Below are 22,611 nucleotides of genomic sequence, written 5' to 3' on the forward strand. Positions count from 1 at the left end.
GGTACAGTGAGATCATTTTCCAAAAGTGTCCTGGTAACTTATTTATGAGAGCTCCATTTTCATATACCTTACTGTCTACTTGCTCTTAAAAATATTTTTCCCGGCCAGGCACGGTGGCTCGCGAGCACCTGTAATCCCAGCATTTTGGGAGGCCGAGGTGGGCAGATCACAAGGTCAGGAGATCGAGACCATCCTGGCTAACACGGTGAAACCCCGTCTCTACTAAAAATACAAAAAAAATTAGCCGGGCATGGTGGCGGGCACCTGTAGTCCCAGCTACTCGGGAGGCTGAGGCAGGAGAATGGCATGAACCCAGAAGCAGAGGTTGCAGTGAGCCGAGATCGCGCCACTGCCCTCCAGCCTGGGGGACAGAGTGAGACTCCATCTCAAAAAAAAAAAAAAAAAAAAAAAAAAAAAAAAAAAATTTCCCAAATTGGATAGGCAAAATGTTGTGTGAGGTGGCATTAGGTTCAATTTCCTGACCAGCATTGAGAAAGAATACTTTCTTATTATGTTGAATGGCCACTTGCCCTGCCTCATCTGTGAAGCTGCCTACACATGACTTAAGCTCATTTTTCTTTTGAGTGTGGTTTATCTTCTTCTTGTGAATTTGCAGCAATTTTGTATTTTAAGTATATTAACTCTTTGGTCACATGTTACAAATATTTTCTTCTGTCTGTTTAGTATTTTAATTTTGTCTCTGGCATATATTACATACATACTTTTTTCCACTTTTTATATAACCCAAGTATATATTTTTCTTTGTTTCTCCTGGTTTCTTGTCTTGCTTAAGACTTCCAAATAATCCTCAAAATTTCTTGGTGGAGTTTTGAATTTTTGTTTGCTATGTGTCTTATTTACGTTTAGATGTCAAATTAATTTTGAAATTATTTTTGTTTTTTTTAATTATTTTTGTTTTGAAGTAGGAGTCCAACTTCATATTTTCCAAAGGAATAGTCATTTAAATCATTTATTAAACCATCTTTTCCAGTAACCTAAAGTACCACTTTTATCACATTATTTTCAGATTCTCTTCTATTTCACTGACCTTTTTGTCTGTTTTTGAGCCAATCCATATTGTTTTGATTATAGTTGTTATAGTAAGTTTTAGTATTTGATAGGGCAAAATTTTTCCTGAAAATTTTCCTACTACAATTTTTCTTTAGAAATTTGTTGATAATTCGTTTACATTTTTTTCTATATAAACTTTAAAATTACTTAGTTCACCTTCAACAAAATTCCTTAGGCCCTGATTGAAATTGTGTTAAATTTGTATATGATTTTGGAAGGAATAACACTTTTGTGATGAGTTTGTCCTCCTAAAAACGTGTTCACTGTCTCTGTTTGTCAATGGCTTATTATATATCCTTCAATAAAATTTTTTAGTTCTTTCATATAAGCTCTGTACTTTCCTTGTTTTTCGTTGGTAATTCATTGCATTTATTTCTCTTATAAATAGTATTTTTCTAATCAATCTTCATTTTTAACTAGTTATTACTACTATAAAGAAGAGCTTTTGAAAAATATATCCCGTAACTACTAAGCCCTCTTATTAGTTATAATTAGTTGTTAGTTTTTCTTGGGTTCATACTCATAGCTGCAAATAAGGATAATGTTTTCTTTTTTCTGCTAATACTCATACTATTTATTTATTTATTCATTCTATTTTTTATTTTTTGAGATGGAGTTTCGCACTTGTTGTCCAGGCTAGAGTGCAATGGCACGATCTCAACTCACTGCAACCTCCGCTTCCTGGGTTCAAGCAATTCTCCTGCCTCAGCCGCCTGAGTAGCTGGGATTACAGGCGTCCACCACCATGCCCAGCTAATGTTGTATTTGTAGTACAGACGGGGTTTCACCATGTTGGCCAGGCTGGTCCTGAACCCCTGACTTCAGGTGATCTACCTGCCTCAGCCTCCCAAAGTGCTGAGATTACAGGCGTGAGCCACCACGTCTGGCCACTTATACTAATTATTTTATGTTTGCTCTTATTGCATTAGCTAGGGCCTCAAAAACAATATTGAAAACATCTCTGTCTTAGTCTTTACTTGAATAGTAGTAGCCGTATTATTTCACCATTTAATAAATTGTTTGCAGGCTGGGAGTGGTGGCTTATGCCTCTAATGCCAGCACTTTGGGAGGTAGAAGTGGGAGGATTGCTTAAAGCCAGGAGTTCAAGACTAGCCTAGACAACAACGCAAGACCCCGTCTCTGTGAAAAATTTGAAAATTAGCCTACTGTGGTGGTATGTGCCTATGGTACTAGCTACTCAGGAGGTTGAGGCAGGAGGATCGCTTGAATCCAGGAGTTGGAGATTACAGTGAGCTGTGATCATGCTACTGCACTCCAGCCTGGGTGACAGAATGAGACTTGTGTCTTAAGTTGTTTGCTGTGGGTTTGTAGTAAATGATTTTTATGTAAATATATTTTTCTACTTCTATTTTAGATCATTTTCTGTTTATCTTAATTGGGAATAACTATTGTATAGCAAGTGCTATTTTAACCTTTATTTTTTTTAACCTTAAATTATTTTTTATTGTGTTTCTTACCTCATTCAAGAGCTAATGGTCCTTTTTTGTGGAAATGTGGTAGCCTGTTTAGTTGCCATTATTTTAAATAATTTCAATAAATAAATGGCATATTAAATAAATTGTCTGATATCCTGAAGGACAGGCATTACCAACTGTTTGAAGCATCAATTTTTTTTTTTTTTATTATACTTTAAGTTCTGGGTTACATGTGCAGAACATGCAGTTTTGTTACATAGGTATACACGTGCCATGGTGCCATCAACCCATCACCTACATTAGGTGTTTCTCCTGATGTTATCCTTCCCCTAGCCCCCCATACCCCACAGGCTCTGGTGTGTGATGTCCCCCTCCCTGTGTCCATGTGTTCTCATTGTTCAACTCCCACTTATGAGTGAGAACATGCGGTGTTTGGTTTTCTGATCTTGTGATAGTTTGCTGAGAATGATGGTTTCCTTTCCCTGCAAAGGACATGAACTTATCCTTTTTTATGGCTGCGTAGTATTCCATGGTGTATATGTGCCACATTTTCTTCATCCAGTCTATCATTGATGGACATTTGGGTTGGTTCCAAGTCTTTGCTATTGTGAATAGTGCCGTAATAAACATACATGTGCATGTGTCTTTATAGTAGAATGATTTATAATCCTTTGGGCATATGTCCAGTAATCGGATGGCTGGGTCAAATGGTATTTCTAGTTCTGGATCCTTGAGGAATTGCCACACTGTCTTCCACAATGGTTGAACTAATTTACACTCCCACCAACAGTGTAAAAGTGTACCTATTTTTCCACAACCTCTCCAGCATCTGTTGTTTCATGACTTTTTAATGATCACCATTCTAACTGGCATGAGATAGTATCTCATTGTGGTTTTGATTTGCATTTCTTTTTTTTTTTTTTTTTTTTTTTTTCAGCTTACATATTTAATTTATTTTGTTATCAAAAGTAAAGAGAGTAAAGGAAAGGGGAAAAACGGGCCAATCTTATTAATACAAGGACAAAAAAAATTCTTTTTTTCTTTTTTTGAGATGGAGTTTTTCTCTTTTCTCCCAGACTGGAGTGCAATGGCACGATCTCAGCTCACTGCAACCTCTGCCTCCTGGGTTCAAGTGATACTCCTGCCTCAGCCTCCTGAGTAGCTAGGATTACAGGTGCCCTCCACTATGCCTGGCTAATTTTTGTATTTTTAGTAGAGACGGGGGTTTCACCATATTGGCCAGGCTGGTCTTGAACTCCTGACCTCAGGTGATCCACCTGCCTCAGCCTCCCAAAGTGCTGGGATTACAGGCATGAGCCACGGCGCCCTGCCAAAAAAAATCTGAAAAAGGAAAAGTATAAACTGAATTCAGCAATGTATAAAAAGACGATATATAATTACCAAGTATGATATACTCTAGGAATGCAATTTTAACATTATAAACATTAGATTTAACATTATAAAATCTATTAAGTAATGTATCACATTAATATATTAAAGGAGAAAATATTATTTTAATAGGTATAGAATACACAGTTGATAACATTTAATAATTTTTGATACAAAACCCCAGTGGACAAGTTATAAAAATGAATTTCTTTAACCTGAAGGAGTTATGCATGGAAATTTTATAGCAAACATTATAATCAATGGTGAATCATTATAATCATTCACAATATAACTGTTGCTATTCAATATTGGATTAAATATCATAGTGCAATAAGGAAAAAAAAGAAATGCTATAAGGATTGGAAAGTAAATTATTATTATTCAGAAATAACATGGTTTTCTACAAAATAGGAAACCTGAAGGAATTCTGCCCAAATTATTATAATTCATCATTTGGGGAAATAATGCAATAAATTTGTCAAGTTTCTGGCAAAGTTACCAGTTATAAGATTAATAACTAAAAGTCAGTAGCATTTTTATATAGCAGCAACAGCTAGAGAAAAATTTAAAAGCATACTATTTACAATAGTTAAAAAAAAAAAAAGTACCCAGTAGGATTTTTTTTTTTTTTTTCTAGGTAATTAAGTTTTTTTTTTTTTTTTTTTTTTTTATTATACTTTAGGGTTTTAGGGTACATGTGCACAATGTGCAGGTTTGTTACATATGTATCCATGTGCCATGTTGATTTCCTGCACCCATTAATTCGTCATTTAGCATTAGGTGCATCTCCTAATGCTGTCCCTCCCCCCTCCCCCCACCCCACAACAGTCCCCGGAGCGTGATGTGTTCCTTCCTGTGTCCATGAGTTCTCATTGTTCAATTCCCACCTATGAGTGAGAACATGCGGTGTTTGGTTTTTTGTCCTTGTGATAGTTTACTGAGAATGATGTTTTCCAGTTTCATCCATGTCCCTACAAAGGACACGAACTCATCATTTTTTATGGCTGCATAGTATTCCATGGTGTATATGTGCCACATTTTCTTAATCCAGTCTATCATTGTTGGACCTTTGGGTTGGTTCCAACTCTTTGCTATTGTGAATAGTGCCGCAATAAACATACGTGTGCATGTGTCTTTATAGCAGCATGATTTATAGTCCTTTGGGTATATACCCAGTAATGGGATGGCTGGGTCAAATGGTATTTCTAGTTCTAGATCCCTGAGGAATCGCCACACTGACTTCCACAATGGTTGAACTAGTTCACAGTCCCACCAACAGTGTAAAAGTGTTCCTATTTCTCCACATCCTCTCCAGCACCTGTTGTTTCCTGATTTTTTAATGATGGCCATTCTAACTGGTGTGAGATGGTATCTCACTGTGGTTTTGATTTGCATTTCTCTGATGGCCAGTGATGAGGAGCATTTCTTCATGTGTTTTTTGGCTGCATAAATGTCTTCTTTTGAGAAGTGTCTGTTCATGTCCTCTGCCCACTTTTTGATGGGGTTGTTTGTTTTTTTCTTGTAAATTTGTTTGAGTTCATTGTAGATTCTGGATATTAGCCCTTTGTCAGATGAGTAGGTTGCAAAAATTTTCTCCCATTGTGTAGGTTGCCTGTTCACTCTGATGATAGTTTCTTTTGCTGTGCAGAAGCTCTTTAGTTTAATGAGATCCCATTTGTCGATTTTGGCTTTTGTTGCCATTGCTTTTGGTGTTTTAGACATGAAGTCCTTGCCCACGCCTATGTCCTGAATGGTATTGCCTAGGTTTTCTTGTAGGATTTTAATGGTTTTAGGTCTAACATATAAGTCTTTAATCCATCTTGAATTAATTTTTGTATAAGGTGTAAGGAAGGGATCCAGTTTCAGCTTTCTACATATGGCTAGCCAGTTTTCCCAGCACCATTTATTAAATAGGGAATCCTTTCCCCATTTCTTGTTTTTGTCAGGTTTGTCAAAGATCAGATAGTTGTAGCTATGCGGCATCATTTCTGAGGGCTCTGTTCTGTTCCATTGATCTATGTCTCTGTTGTGGTACCAGTACCATGCTGTTTTGGTTACTGTAGCCTTGTAGTATAGTTTAAAGTCAGGTAGCATGATGCCTCCAGCTTTGTTCTTTTGGCTTAGGATTGACTTGGCGATGCAGGCTCTTTTTTGGTTCCATATGAACTTTAAAGTAGTTTTTTCCAATTCTGTGAAGAAAGTCATTGGTAGCTTGATGGGGATGGCATTGAATCTATAAATTACCTTGGGCAGTATGGCCATTTTCACGATATTGATTCTTCCAACCCATGAGCATGGAATGTTCTTCCATTTGTTTGTATCCTCTTTTATTTCATTGAGCAGTGGTTTGTAGTTCTCCTTGAAGAGGTCCTTCACATCCCTTGTAAGTTGGATTCCTAGGTATTTTATTCTCTTTGAAGCAATTGTGAATGGGAGTTCACTCATGATTTGGCTCTCTGTTTGTCTGTTATTGGTGTACAAGAATGCTTGTGATTTTTCTACATTAATTTTGTATCCTGAGACTTTGCTGAAGTTGCTAATCAGCTTAAGGAGATTTTGGGCTGAGACAATGGGGTTTTCTAGATATACAATCATGTCATCTGCAAACAGGGATAATTTGACTTCCTCTTTTCCTAATTGAATACCCTTTATTTCCTTCTCCTGCCTGATTGCTCTGGCCAGAATTTCCAGCACTATGTTGAATAGGAGCGGTGAGAGAGGGCATCCCTGTCTTGTGCCAGTTTTCAGAGGGAATGCTTCCAGTTTTTGCCCATTCAGTATGATATTGGCTGTGGGTTTGTTGTAGATAGCTCTTATTATTTTGAGATACGTCCCATCAATACCTAATTTATTGAGAGTTTTTAGCATGAAGGGTTGTTGAATTTTGTCAAAGGCCTTTTCTGCATCTATTGAGATAATCATGTGGTTTTTGTCTTTGGTTCTGTTTATATGCTGGATTACATTTATTGATTTGCGTATGTTGAACCAGCCTTGCATCCCAGGGATGAAGCCCACTTGATCATGGTGGATAAGCTTTTTGATGTGCTGCTGGATTCGGTTTGCCAGTATTTTATTGAGGATTTTTGCATCAATGTTCATCAAGGATATTGGTCTGAAATTCTCTTTTTTGGTTATGTCTCTGCCAGGTTTTGGTATCAGGACGATGCTGGCTTCGTAAAATGTGTTAGGGAGGATTCCCTCTTTTTCTATCGATTGGAATAGTTTCAGAAGGAATGGTACCAGTTCCTCCTTGTACCTCTGGTAGAATTCAGCTGTGAACCATCAGGTCCTGGACTCTTTTTGGTTGGTAAGCTATTGATTATTGCCACAATTTCAGAACCTGTTATTGGTCTATTCAGAGATTCAACTTCTTCCTGGTTTAGTCTTGGGAGGGTGTATTTGTTGAGGAATTTATCCATTTCTTCTAGATTTTCTAGTTTATTTGCATAGAGGTGTTTGTAGTATTCTCTGATGGTAGATTGTATTTCTGTGGGATTGGTGGTGATATCCCCTTTTTCGTTTTTTATTGCATCTATTTGATTCTTCTCTCTTTTCTTCTTTATTAGTCTTGCTAGCGGCCCATCAATTTTGTTGATCTTTTCAAAAAACCAGCTCCTGGATTCATTAATTTTTTGAAGGGTTTTTTGTGTCTCTATTTCCTTCAGTTCTGCTCTGATTTTAGTTATTTCTAGCCTTCTGCTAGCTTTTGAATGTGTTTGCTCTTGCTTTTCTAGTTCTTTTAATTGTGATGTTAGGGTGTCAATTTTGGATCTTTCCTGCTTTCTCTTGTGGGCATTTAGTGCTATAAATTTTCCTCTACACACTGCTTTGAACGTGTCCCAGAGATTCTGGTATGTTGTGTCTTTGTTCTCGTTGGTTTCAAAGAACATCTTTATTTCTGCCTTCATTTCATTATGTACCCAATAGTCATTCAGGAGCAGGTTGTTCAGTTTCCATGTAGTTGAGCGGTTTTGACTGAGTTTCTTAATCCTGAGTTCTAGTTTGATTGCACTGTGGTCTGAGAGACAGTTTGTTATAATCTCTGTTCTTTTACATTTGCTGAGAAGAGCTTTACTTCCAACTATGTGGTCAATTTTGGAATAGGTGTGGTGTGGTGCTGAAAAAACTGTATATTCTGTTGATTTGGGGTGGAGAGTTCTGTAGATGTCTATTAGGTCCACTTTATGTAGAGCTGAGTTCAATTCCTGGATATCCTTGTTAACTTTCTGTCTCGTTGATCTGTCTAATGCTGACAGTGGGGTGTTAAAATCTCCCATTATTATTGTGTGGGAGTTTAAGTCCCTTTGTAGGTCACTGAGGACTTGCTTTATGAATCTGGGTGCTCCTGTGTTGGGTGCATATATATTTAGGATAGTTAGCTCTTCTTGTTGAATTGATCCCTTTACCATTATGTAATGGCCTTCTTTGTCTCTTTTGATCTTTGTTGGTTTAAAGTCTATTTTATCAGAGACTAGGATTGCAACCCCTGCCTTTTTTTGTTTTCCAGTTGCTTGATAGATCTTCCTCCATCCCTTTATTTTGAGTCTATGTGTGTCTCTGCACGTGAGATGGGTTTCCTGAATACAGCACACTGATGGGTCCTGACTCCTTATCCAGTTTGCCAGTCTGTGTCTTTTGATTGGAGCATTTAGCCTATTTACATTTAACGTGAATATTGTTATGTGTGAATCTGATCCTGTCATTATGATGTTAGTTGGTTATTTTGCTCGTTAGTTGCTATAGTTTCTTCCTAGCCTCGATGGTCTTTACAATTTGGCATGTTTTTGCAGGGGCTGGTACCGGTTGTTCCTTTCCATGTGTAGTGCTTCCTTCAGGAGCTCTTTTAGGGCAGGCCTGGTGGTGACAAAATCACTCAGCGTTTGCTTGTCTGCAAAGTATTTTATTTCTCCTTCACTTATGAAGCTTAGTTTGGCGGGATAGGAAATTCTGGGTTGAAAATTCTTTTCTTTAAGAATGTTGAATATCGGCCCCCACTCTCTTCTGGCTTGTAGAGTTTCTGCCGAGAGATCAGCTGTTAGTCTGATGGGCTTCCCTTTGTGGGTAACCCGACCTTTCTCTCTGGCTGCCCTTAACATTTTTTCCTTCGTTTCAACTTTGGTGAATCTGACAATTATGTGTCTTGGAGTTGCCCTTCTCAAGGAGTATCTTTGTGGCGTTCTCTGTATTTCCTGAATCTGAATGCTGGCCCGCCTTGCTAGATTGGGGAAGTTCTCCTGGATAATATCTTGCAGAGTGTTTTCCAACTTGGTTCCATTCTCCCCATCATTTTCAGGTACACCAATCAGACGTAGGTTTGGTCTTTTCACATAGTCCCAAATTTCTTGGAGGCTTTGTTCATTTCTTTTTATTCTTTTTTCTCTAAACTTCCCTTCTCTCTTCATTTCATTCATTTCATCTTCTATCAGCGATACCCTTTCTTCCAGTTGATCGCATCTGCTACTGAGGCTTCTGCATTCTTCGCGTAGTTCTCGAAACTTGGCTTTCAGCTCCATCATCTCCTTTAAGCCCTTCTCTCCATTGGTTATTCTAGTTATCCATTCTTCTAATTTTTTTTCAAAGTTTTTAACTTCTTTGCTATTGTTTTGAATTTCCTCTCGTAGCTCAGAGTAGTTTGATCGTCTGAAGCCTTCTTCTCTCAACTCATCAAAGTCATCCTCCATCCAGCTTTGTTCCGTTGCTGGTGAGGAACTGCGTTCCTTTGGAGGAGGAGAGGTGCTCTGTTTTTTAGAGTTTCCAGTTTTTTTGGTCTGTTTTTTCCCCATCTTTGTGGTTTTGTCTACTTTTTGTCTTCGATGATGGTGATGTACAGATGGGTTTTTGGTGTGGATGTCCTTTCTGTTTGTTAATTTTCCTTCTACCAGACAAGACCCTCAGCTGCAGGTCTGTTGGAGTTTAGTAGAGGTCCACTCCAGACCCTGTTTGGCTGGGTGTCAGCACCGGTGGCTGCAGAACAGCGGATTTTCGTGAGACCACAAATTCAGCTGTCTGATAGTTCCTCTGAAAGTTTTGTCTCAGAGGAGTACCCGGTTGAATGAGGTGTCAGTCTGTCCCTACTGGGGGGGTGCCTCCCAGTTAGGCTGCTCAGGGGTGAGGGACCCACTTTAGGAGGCAGTCTGTCCGTTCTCAGATCTCCAGCTGCGTGCTGGGAGAACCACTACTCTCTTCAAAGCTGTCAGTCAGACAGGGACATTTAAGGCTGTGGAGGTTCTCGCTGAGTTTTTGGTTGTCTGTGCCCTGCCCCCAGAGGTGGAGCCTACAGAGGCAGGCAGGCCTCCTTGAGCTGTGGTGGGCTCCACCCAGTTCGAGCTTCCTGGCTGCTTTGTTTACCTAAGCAAGCCTGGGCAATGGCGGGCGCCCCTCCCCCAGCCTCGTTGCCGCCTTGCAGCGTGATCTCAGACTGCTGTGCTAGCAATCAGCAAGACTCTGTGGGCATAGGACCCTCCGAGCCAGGTGCGGGACACAATCTCCTAGTGTGCCGTTTTCCAGGCCCGTTGGAAAAGCGCAGAATTAGGACGGGACTGACCCAATATTCCAGGTGCCGTCTGTTTCCCCTTTCTTTGACTAGGAAAGGGAACTCCCTGACCCCTTGTGCTTCCCGAGTGAGGCAATGCCTCGCCCTGCTTCGGCTCGTGCACAGTGCGCTTCACCGACTGTCCTGAACCCACTGTTAGGCACTCCCTAGTGAGATGAAACCGGTACCTCAAGCAGAAATGCAGAAATCACCCGTCTTCTGTGTCGCTGGGGCTGGGAGCTGGAGACCGGAGCTGTTCCTATTCGGCCATCTTGGCTCCACCCCCCCCCGCATTTCTCTAATGACCAGTGAGGATTAGCATTTTTTCATATGTCTGTTCACTGCATAAATGTCTTCTTTTGAGAAGTGTCTGTTCATATCCTTTGCCCATTTTTTGATGGGGTTGTTTGCCTTTTTCTTGTAAATTTGTGTAAGTTCTTTGTAGATTCTGGATATTAGCCCTTTGTCAGATGGAAAGATTGCAAAAATATTCTCCCATTCTGTAGGTTGCCTGTTGACTCTGATGATAGTTTCTTTTGCTATGCAGAAGCTCTTTAGTTTAATTAGATCCCATTTGTCAATTTTGGCTTTTGTTGCCACTGCTTTTGGTGTTTTACATGTGAAGTCTTTGCTGATGCCTATGTCCTGAATGGTATTGGCCAGGTTTTCTTCTAGGATTTTTATGGTCCTAGGTCTTACGTTTAAATCTTTGATCCATCTTGAGTTGTTTTTTGTATAAGGTGTAAGGAAGGGGTCCAGTTTCAGTTTTCTGCGTATGGCTAGCCAGTTTTCTCAACACCATTTATTAAACAGGGAATCTTTTCTCCATTGCTTGTGCGTGTCAGGTTTGTCAAAAGATCAGATGGTGGTAGAGGTGTGGTGTTATTTCTGAGGCCTCTGGTTTTTTCTGAGGTGTTCTAGTTTTTGGAATTTTCAGCCTTTCTGCTCTGGTTTCTCCCCATCTTTGTGGTTTTATCTACCTTTGGTCTTTGATGTTGGTGACCTCAGTTGGAAATGCAGAAATCACTCATCTTCTGCTTTGATTTCGCTGGGAGCTGTAGACCGGAGCTGTTCCTATTCGGCCATCTTCCAACCTTTATGTTTTAATTTATGGTTATCTTTTCACTTAAAAACATAATAAATTATGTTGATAGTTTTGCTAATGTTAAGCTATCTCTGCATTCCTGAAATAAACCATGTTATATTATTATATTATATCATATTCTGTATATTTTTCTGTTAATTTGTTACTGGTGGTGAATCCATATGGGTTTGCAGCAACTTCAGTTCTTGCCTCTTTAGAAGGATTCGACCAAGGGGTAAGGCAGAAGGAGAGACCGAGGCAAGTTTTAGAGCAGGAGTTAAAGTTTATTAAAAAGCTTTAGAGCAGGAATGAAAGGAAGTAAAGTACACTTGGTGGAAGAGGTCCAGGCAGGTGACTTGTGAGATGAAGTGTGTAGTTTGACCTTTGACTTAGGGTTGTTTGTTGTTTTTCTTGGAGATAGAGTCTCACCGTATGCCCCAGGCTGGAGTGCAATGGCGCAATCTTGGCTCACTGCAGCCCCCGCCTCCCTGGTTCAAGGGATTCTCATGCCGCAGCCTCCTTAGTAGCTGGGATTACAGGCGCCTGCCACTATGCCTGGCTAATTTTTGTATTTTTAGTAGAGATAAGGTTTCGCCATGTTGGCCAGGCTGGTCTCGAACTCCTGACGTCAAGTCATCTGCCTGCCTCAGCCTCCCAAAGTGCTGGGATTACAGGCATGAGCCACCGTGTCTAGCCTGATTTAGGGTTTTGTGTGTTGACATACTTCCAGGGTCTTGGATTCCTTCTGATTCTTCGTTTGAGGTGAGATGTCCACATGCACAGTAGCCTACTAGTGCTTGGGAGATGAGCATGCACAGTGTGTTTACTGGAGTTGTACACATGCTCACTTGAGGTCCTTACTAGTCAAATGTCCCTGGAAGGTCATATGCCATTTAAACCCCGCCCCCCTGCCATTCTGCCTCTTAATATGCATGCCTGAGCCCACTTGTCCAACTCCTGAGATCTTATCGGGAAGCTGCTGCTCACCAGTTTCAGGTGTTCTCTGTCTATTAGGAGACTGCTTTTCCCTGGCACCGGCTGTGATCAATTATTGTTTTAGAAAAAGAGTCAGCAACCGCCTGACCATCACCTGATGGTCACCTGACATTCCAGGTGTGTGTGTGGGGGGGTGGTGCTGGGAGCGCCCTTCTGCCCTCCTCATGCCTAAGTACCTACTGTAACAAATTCACTTCTGGGTTCTATTTGCCAGTACTTGATTTAGAATCTTTGCATCAATATTTGTAAGTGAAATTGGTTTCTGTTTTTCTTAGTCATACTTTGGTATTAAGGGTGTTCTGGCTTTTTAGAATGAATTAGGAGGAGCCTTCCATCGTTTTCTATGGTCTAGACCAGTTTGAGTACATAGTAAGTATCTGTTCTGTGATAATGCCTACTGCCCAATATTAATAAGGCTGTGGAGTATTACTGAGTTTTTAATCTTCACTATTATGATCTTAAAATATGACCTTGTTTTAAAAGGAGTCCTCTAAAATACTTTTCTTCCCCCTCTTCCAAGTTGCCAGGTTTTTGGTTATCTCATTGTTTTGCTTTTTATTTCACTTGAGTTTAGATAAAAAGTTTTTAAATTTCACATTTTTAGGCTGGAAACTTATTGCAACAGGAGGGGATATTTAGAGAGGAGAGGAACACACACACCATGCAAGACTTTTGTTGTGGCATAGTTGGAGATCTGAGAAGGGGAAGGAAACTGGATTTATCAGAAAGAGGGAGGCCAGGGCTAAATGTCAAAGCCTGGCTGTAGCCCTGACTCCTATAAGCTGGGTGACTTTACGCAAGCCTTCTCTGACTTCAGGCTGTTTTTCTGTCATCCATGTATCACGTTGAGAACGGCCTAATGTAATTGGTGTGAGGATCAGAAGAAATAATATTCAAGGACTTCTGAACCCTTAAGGCATTATTTTGATGCAAAGGGTACTGTTACAGGCTTATTCTTTTCCAGTGATTTGTTAGAACAGAATACTTCTTCAGTGAAAGGAGATTTTTATTTGTAAATGTTTAGATAGTTGTTGATTTTTGTAAGATAGTTTTTTTTTTCTTAAATCAGGGCCTCTAATGGTCATGAGATTAAAAACAGGTTTTAAATTTTACCCCTTGTTTTTTTCACCAGGCAAAGAGACTGTTCTGTAGCAAACTAGTCTTCTAGCTCAAAGAAAAGAAAAGAGAAATAATTTTTTTTTCTGCCATGCACTTTCAATACCAGTTAATTGGACTACGTGTTCTGAAATGAAATTATTGATGAATTCATTCTGTCAAACTGTGTAATCTCCTAGTCTTATTGTGCCCCTCTTGTGCCCCTTGTATCTTCCTTCACTGGTCACCCTAATGGCGAAGGGAGAACTTTCCCCTTGGCCCTCTAAAGGTTCACTGAAAAATCAACTTGCAAAAGGCAGATTAATAGGAGAAAAGGCAGATTTATTTAACATGTATACATGGGAGCTTTCAGAATGAAGATCCAATCCCTCAATAAGGTACAGAAGCTTATATACCACTTTGAGGTTATAAAAATAATGCAGGCTGAGTGGCCAAAACTAGATTTTAATGGCAAGACAGGTTATAGGGGAGAGAATAAAGGAGCCTTGGCTAGCAAAAGTGGCCTTGTTATATAGATGAAGCCTCATAGCTAGAAGCCCTCAGAGAGAATAGATAGTAAACGTGTCTTTTCAGACTTGTAAAGGTGTCAGACTCGATCTCTCCCAGATCTGTGAAAGGCCTAGAAAGGGAAGGCCTGGCTGTATTAATGGAGATTCTCTACAGATGCAAATTTCCCTGACAAGAGACAGCTTTGCAAGGCCACTTTTGTTTGCTGGCCCTGTGGCAGCCATTTCAAAATGTGTCAAAGAAATATACTTTGGGGTAAAATATTTTTATTTTCTTCAAGTGCAATTAACTGTAAAGACATAAACTGTACCTTTTGCGGGTGGCAGCGAGCGCGGAGAGGACGCCATGAAGGCCTCGGGCACACTACGAGAGTACAAGGTGGTGGGTCGCTGCCTGCCTACCCCCGAATGCCACACACCGCCCCTCTACCGCATGCAAATCTTTGTGCCTAATCATTTGTCGACAGGTCCCACTTCTGGTACTTCGTATCTCAGTTAAAGACGAAGAAGAAGGCTTCAGGGGAGATTGTCTACTGTGGGCAGGTGTTTGAGAAGCTCCCGCTGTGGGTGAAGAACTTCGGCAGCTGGCTGTGCTAATGTTACTGGGGGTCCTTGCCCCCAGAGCCCCCAAGATGGTGGCGGGCCGCTTCCAAGATGGTGGCAAGCCTTGTGTTCTCTGATCTGGGGTTCTTGGCCTCACGGATTCCAAGGAATGGAATCTTGGGCCATGCAGTGAGTGTTATAGCTCTATTAGAAGCCATGGGTCACGAAAGAGAACCGTGGAACCCAGTGACTAGTGTTCAGCTGGATTAGGACAAACCCATGCAGGAACAATGGCAAGTCTTTAGCCCGATCGGGAGCGGCAATGGGCACCTGCCTGGATCGCGAGCACAGCGGACACCCTGTCTGATCCGGAGGTATGGAAGTCAGCAGCAGGTCTGCGACGGTGGCAAAGGGCGGCAAACAGCAGCTAATCCTGCCTGTCACTATGACTCCCGGAGCGGCACCTACAACATGTACCGGCAATACCGGGACCTGACCACCGCAGGCGCTGTCACTCAGTGCTACCGCTCCAGGGCCCACTCCATCCAGATCACTCCACCAGATGAAGGTGGAGGTGATCACAGCCAGGAAGTGCCGCCGGCCGGCTGTCAAGCAGTTCCACGACTCCAAGATCAAGTTCCTGCTGCCCCACCGGGTCCTGCGCTGTCAGCACAAGCCACACCTCCAAGAGGCCCAACACCTTCTTCTAGGTGCAGGGCCCTTGCCTGGGTGGGCCCCAAATAAACTCAGGAACGCCCCGGTGGAAAAAAAAAAAGACAAACTGTAAATGCTTAGACAATTGGTCATGCCTGTTGGCGGAGAACACAGCCCCCACCTCCATGATGTAAACCAAAAATAAAATCCTAAGTCCCCCCACCAACTGAATGGACCCTGTCTTGGCCAAGAAGACCTCAGAGAAACCTGAAAAACTGTGTTCTTGGCCATGATGGGAAGGGAGGTTAGACGTACCTCGTTATACCCCCTCCCTTTTGGAGTTTAGGCACAACTGACTAGCATTAACATTGAAATAGAGATTATTAGACCGATCAAACAGACTTTGTTGCCACAAAGAGTGGCACATAAGATAGCGAATTCCAACCTGATTCTGGTATAGCATCACATGACAGCAGACCCTGGAGGAAATAAAAATATTTTACCCCTAAAATATATTTCTTTGACATATTTTGAAATTACCCTGCAAAACTGTCTCTTGTGGGGGGAATTTGCATCTGTAGCGGTATCTCCATTAATGTGGCCAGGCCTTCCCTTTCTAGGTCTTTCTGGGATCTAGAAGAGATTAAATGAGTTTGTCACCTTTAAGATCTGAAAAGAGACATTTACCATCTATGTTCTCTGAAAGCTGCTACCTGGAGGCTTCATCTGCATAACAAGAACCTTGGTCTGGCTGGGCCTGTAGCTCACACCTGTAATCCCAGCACTTTAGGAGGCCGAGGTGGGCAGATCACTTGAGCCCAGGAGATTGAGACCAGCCTGGGCAACATGGGGAAACCCCATCTCTACAAACAAACAAAAAACCCAGGCATAGTGGTGTGTGCCTGCAGCCCTAGCTACTCGAGAGGCTGAGGTGGGAGGATCATTGAGTCTGGGAGGTTGAGGCTGCAGTGAGTTGTGATTGCGCCACTGCACTCCAGCCTGGGCGACAGAATGAGACCCTGTATCAAATAGTAATAGTAAAGAGCGTTGGTGTCCACAGTCCCCCTTAACTTAACTCAGGCATTTCTTTTGTCTTTAAACAAAGCTTAATTCTTTCAACCAATTGCTAATCAGAAAATGTTGGAATCCACCTATGACGTGTAAGCCCCTGTTTCAAGGTATCCTACCTCTTTAGGCTGAACCAATGTACACCTTCCATGTATTGATTTACATTTTTGCCTGTAACTTCTGTTTCCCTAAAATATATAAAACCAAACTAACCCAACCACCTCAAGCACACCATTTCAGGACGTCTTGAAACTGAACACTGGGCCATGGTCACTCATATTGGCTCAGTATAAACTCTTGAGATATTTTACCGAGTTTTGTTTTTCTGTTAACATTTATCAATCATGTGGGTAGTATTGACTTATGAATCTTTTGAGCAATGAGAGGTGCTGAGGCAATTGATTTTAGTTTTTTGTGTCTATTGCATGGTTAGGAACCAGACCAAGTGTTACGTGTTACCCAGAGGCATCAACATGAACTGTTACTTTTGAATCTATTTCTAGCAGCTTGGCTCCTCTGATGAGATACCATTTTACAATGCAAATGGAAAGAACAAAAAACACACCACCTGAAGACAAAAATTGTAAGGTTACCAAAACTCTATAAAAATGTCCCATTACTAAACTTATGAGTAAAAAGGTTTAAGGTCTGGAAGCAGATCTTTTTTGCTCTTGCTAGAGTTACCCAGGAAGTCATTATTTCCACAGGAAATAAACAAAGAGACATTTTCTTAAAAAGAATGATCATCTTGTTGAATTCCTGCCTTGTGGCATTTGATGCTGATCATCCATCCATGTCCCAGAGCACAGGAAGCTTATAGCATAAAATCATTAGTTAGAGAAGATATCATTAATTCTCAAACATGACCAAAAATTGAATCTTTTAAGAGACAAATTTAATAAACATTCTCTTTCTTTATGATCCATGGCCTTTTTCAGGGATTGCCTACCCATTACGAGTTTCTCCTGGAGACTGGCCCTCCTCCCTCAGCTGACTGCAAGGGTACAGCTTTGCTCCTGGTGGGGACTGTGTCCCCATCCCTGCCCTGTACCCTGCCCAGTGGTGAGCACATAAGCACCCAGCCTAGGCTCCACCCTGCAACCCATCCTTGCAAGGTTTGAAATTGCCTCAAAGAGTAGTCTGTCTTGGTCTGGCTGCTCTCCCAGATTGGAGGGATGTGAGATTAGGAGCTATTGGCCAAGACCTTTTTGGTCACACAGTCTGGGACTCAGAGAGAGCCCCTCAGAAGCTAGAGAGAAGTGGAAGTAGGAACTCAGCAGAGAAGAGGCTTCAGGGTCATGCCTGGCCATCTTCGACTATTGGAAGGTTAGTGTGTTTACATGGGTATGGTGTTTTGGGGGGCATAACTGTGTTGGGAGCAGTTCCTAGGGGCAGAGTTGTTCACAGTTCACATAGCAGGTATCACACTGGGGAGCAGGTGGCATATTAGATGATTGTTCAGGGGCTTCCAATCCTGAGATCCCATGGTTCTCTAAAGGCATGTCAATGAAAAGAGTCAAACTCTGTGAAATATTTGAAGAGACTTATTCTGAGCCAAATATGAGTGACCAATGGCTCATGACACAGCCCCAGGAGATCCTGAGAACATGTGCCCAAGGTAGTTGGGCCACAGTTTGGTTTTATACATTATAGGGAGACATAAGACATCAATTGGCTAGGTGCGGTGGCTCGCACCTATAATCCCAGCACTTTGGGAGGCCAAAGCAGGCGGATCACGAGGTCAGGAGATCAAGACCATCTTGGCTAACATGGTGAAACCCTGTCTCTACTAAAAATACAAAAAATTAGCCGGGGGTGGTGGCACGCACCTGTAGTCCCAGCTACTGGGGAGGCTGAGGCAGGAGAATTACTTAAACCCAGGAGGCGAAGGTTGCAGTGAGCCGAGATCACACCACTGCACTCCAGCCTGGGTGACAAGAGCAAGACTCCATCTCAAAAAAAAGAAAAAAGACATCAATCTATACATACAAGATGTACACTGGTTTAGTCCGAAAGGTTCTCCGAGGTTCAGGCACTGTGGACTGTCATTTTAGTGTGATTTGGAAAGCCTCTGGCTTCCAGGTCATAGGCGGATTAAAAGATTTTCTGATTGGCGATTGGTTGAAAGAGTTATTATCTAAAAACATGAAAATCAATAGAAGGGACTGTCTGGGTTAAGATTAAGTGATTGTTGAGACCAAGGTTTTATCATGCAGATGAAACCTCCAGATAGTGGGCTTCAGAAATAATAGATTGTAAATGTTTCCTATCATTTCTGTCAGTCTTAAGGTCTCTGTTTTGATGTTAATGCTGGTCAGCTGGGCCTGAATTCCAAAGGGAGGACGGTATAATGAGGCATGTTCAACCCCCCATGTCCCATCATGGCCTGAACTAGTTTTTCAGGTTAGCTTTGGAATGCCCTTGGCTGAGTGAAGGACCCTCAGTCAGATGGGGAGCTTAGAATTTTATTTTTGGTTTATAGGCACAAATTGAGTATCAGTCTTAGTACCTGGCATCATTTAAAAACTACATTTTACTCATTTTTTTCACTTACAGTTGACCGAGCAAATTCAGCTTTTTTATCTAATCATATTTTGTTTTCATAAAAGTAATACATATAAATAATTTTAAAGGTCAAATATTCCTTTAAGAGTAATAACAAAAGAATGGGTCTCTGCCCTTTCCCAATTTCCTAGAGTATATGACTCAAATTTTTAGCCCTTTTTCTGCTGTTTACCTCTATATTTCTAAATACTATGTTTTTCACTTTTATTGACTCTCTACTATAAATATGAATGTCTTTATGTTCCATCTTGCCAGTGTAATTTCACATCACAACTTTTGGTTAAATCAGTGATTGTATTATTATACAATTAGTATATTGTATTATACAATTATTATACAATTAGTAATTGTATTATTATACAATTATTATACAATAATACAATTTAGTGATTGTATTATTATGCAAATTGTATTTGTAGATAAGTACGTAGTGTGCCATGATTATGTTTCCTTAAGCATAATTGAATTGAAAACGGCCTTGTTTTTTCTTTGTTTGGTTTCTGTGTACCTATCATTGATTCTTTCCTAAACATAGTGTGCTTAAACACACCAGACAGCCTCTCAGTGTGTTGTGTTGTTTTCCTTGGAGGGGGTATTCCTGGAACTGTGGTGTTCCCTTCCCATTTGGGCAGTTCACCTCCAGATTGGCTGCAGGGTTTCTGTCCTCACTTCCCAACTTCTTGGGAATTCACTTGGCTTCTCGTTTCCCACCCCTTTCTTGTAACCCCCTCCTTTATCTTGGCAGGTTCATGAGAAATAGTTTGGAATCTTGCATATCTGCAGACATCTTTATGCCCATCTGCCCTCCAAATTTGGAAGACATTACCCATTGCCTCTAGCATTGCTGTTGAGAGCCTAATGCCAGCCTGACCCCTGATCCTTTACACGGGGTCTGTTCATTCTCTCTGGAAGCTTTCACAGTCTTCTCTTTATCCCTGATGTCTGACATTTCACAATGATATGCCTTTGTTGTCTCCTCGATCAGAGGGACTTAACACTTGCAGACACCTGTTCTTCAGTTCTGTGAAATCCTTGAATTATTTCTTTGAGAATTATCTTTTCTCCATGTTCTATCTTTATTTCTGGCCCTCTGTTGCATTTTCTGGACTTACCATTTGTTGTATGTTTTCCCCCTATTTTTGTGTCTCCTTGTTTGTTTGGGTTCTTCTGTCTATTTTGAGATTTTCTCAACTGTATTTCCCAATTCTTCTATTGAATGTCAGCAATCATGAGTTTAGTATCCAAGAGCTCTTTTTTATTCTCTGAATGTTCCCACCTCCTTTTAGAAAATAGCATTCTGTACTTTATTTCATGAATGCAGTATTATCCCTCTGTACTTTTCTTCTGATCTCTGCCTTGTCTCTGTTTCCTCCTAATTCCTCTTTTAGTGGAAAGGCATTTTCATTATTGTGTTACTGCCCCTGGTGCTGCCTGTAGTTCAGTCTCACGTGATAGGAAGTCTTTTGTCTTCCACTGGATGAGAGAGGAGATGGGGCTCTGAAGGATAGAGAGGGGACAAGGAGTGTTTTCTGCCCTTCTGCAGCCCTTCTGAGGGCCTAGGCTCTATCTCCTGGGGTTCTCCAAGGCCCAGGCACTGTGGGCTATCATTTCATGGTGATTCAGAAGGAGGGGAGAGCAGATGTAAGTTCATCTGTTTAATCCAGAAGTCTCCCAGGTCTCCAGGTCCCAGTATTACACTTTGACTTTAACCATTTGGTAATTAACTTTTCTCCTACTTAGTCTATCCACTTAGAAATGTCTGCAGCCTTCAACTTTCCTTTTTCCCTCCCTCCTTTCCTTCCTTTCAAAAAGCTCTCTTTAGGGCAGATATACCAATCACATTTCATTAGAGGTCTTTACTTCTCTGGTTCTTTTTTTATTGTTGAGTCCTGTGAATTTGGTAATTTTTCGTAGATTATTGAACTTTAGATTGACCAACTTCTGAATTAATAAATATATCAAAGTTTAATATTTATTTTTTATTTCTAACTTCACCTACTTGAAAAAGAAAGCAACAACAACGTTTAAAATGTAAATAGGATAATTAGGTACAGAAACGTTCAGAGAACATCTGGGATAACAGGGACTGTGTGTTTTTACCACATAAGACATGATACCGTTTTTATACAATTAGGCCTTAATGCTTGCTCTTATATTTTCATGTTAGCACAAGTGAAAGGGAAAAGGTAGTGCCTCTTTTCTGTTATTAAACAAAAGGATCAGGGAACCTTGATTAACACAATAATCTATGTCCTCAAGGATAGTTTTAGAAAACCATTCAGATGGTTCACTATAGTTTCTAAAGTGCCCTAACTTGTGGGGGCATTTCTGTAGGGGGCTATAATATTATCAAATAGGTACTTGGGTTTGCTTTTAGATGCTCTAACCTTAAAATGGAGACAATTTGGAAGTCTAAGGATATATCAGACTTTTTGAAAACTATTTGACTTCTCAAGCTTTTGCCAAATGTTTGATCACAGTCAATTTGTTATTGAATTATCTGCTACATATGTATGGTGTGAATAATCTGTGTTTGAAAATGAGAAAAATTGTACTGTGTCAAATATGAATACTACATAGGAGTGAGCGCTAAGCATTAATATAAATTAATTACTTGTGCCAAAGACTTCTCCCCACTAGGAGGACAGCCTGTGTTAGCACAAGCATAAACCATCAGAGTAGACAGAGCCACTATTTTTCTGATTGTGATGATGTTGGAATTTCTCACTCACACTATAGTGAAAGGAAAAAAGCATGGGTCCTGGAGTCAGACAGCTAAGATCCTGGCTTCAGATCTCACTAGCTAGGGGAAGTTACTTTCCAGACCTTAATTTCTTAATCTATAAAATGGGTGGTTAAAGTCCCTACTTTAAAGGGTTTGTTAGGATTGGGCTTTTCATTTATAAAACACATAGCACAGTGGTGAGGTCATAATAGATGGCTGCTGTTTTTTAGGTTGCTGATTTCAGAATTATCATTTTGCATAGAAGAGGCAAATTTGACAAGGACATTTTAAGGCATCTGTTCTGACTAACCCCAACTTCCATCTCCAGAACCTCACTCCATGTGGCTTGTATAGACAGCTCACTAACTCTGTGACCTTGGCCAGGGTACGTAACCTCTCTGATCCTCAGTTTCCTTATCTGTCAAATGGGAATAAATGCAGTTTCTGCCTCTTAGGGCTGTTGTGAGCATTAAACGAGTAAATATATGAAAAGCACTTAGAATAGGGCCTGGCACAAGGTAAGCATTGTGGTAAAGTGTGAGCTGAAAAAACAGGGACTACTTCCTTAGAGATGGGCCATTGGGAAATCACTTCTCAACATTCCACCCTCACTCCCTATGTGTGCCTCTGGTGTGCAGGTTGGCTGGCCCTTGCCAAAGTCAAAGAGGTCTGTCCAATTGTAAGTGATACTGGCTCTTTTTTCTGCCCATAATGAGCAACAAGCACTTTCTATGTTAAGATTATGCCTTGCCGAAACAGGAAGGCCATGTCACCTTCGCGTCTTCCTGTGTGCTGTTCTGTGTGAACACACCCAAGGTCGACTGACAGTATAGGGGATGTTAGAACATTTAAGATGAGGAGTAATTTGTCATCAGGCTATTCCCTCCTGCTCTGAGCTTACCGCAAGTACAGTATTATGGTCCAGG

The 22,611-nt window shown here is 40.9% G+C and overlaps 1 protein-coding gene and 1 pseudogene across 7 annotated transcripts in view; both read left to right on the forward strand.

Annotated features, from left to right (window-relative positions):
- Positions 1-22,611, forward strand: part of ANO10 (anoctamin 10) — a 268,035-nt gene that overhangs the window by 132,659 nt on the left and 112,765 nt on the right. The gene's annotated exons all lie outside the window — the stretch shown is intronic.
- LOC129483519 (large ribosomal subunit protein eL20-like) lies at positions 14,437-15,454 on the forward strand (annotated as a pseudogene).

Source organism: Symphalangus syndactylus, chromosome 1 (genome assembly GCF_028878055.3).
Source record: "Symphalangus syndactylus isolate Jambi chromosome 1, NHGRI_mSymSyn1-v2.1_pri, whole genome shotgun sequence".
Classification (NCBI taxonomy): Eukaryota; Metazoa; Chordata; class Mammalia; order Primates; family Hylobatidae; genus Symphalangus; species Symphalangus syndactylus.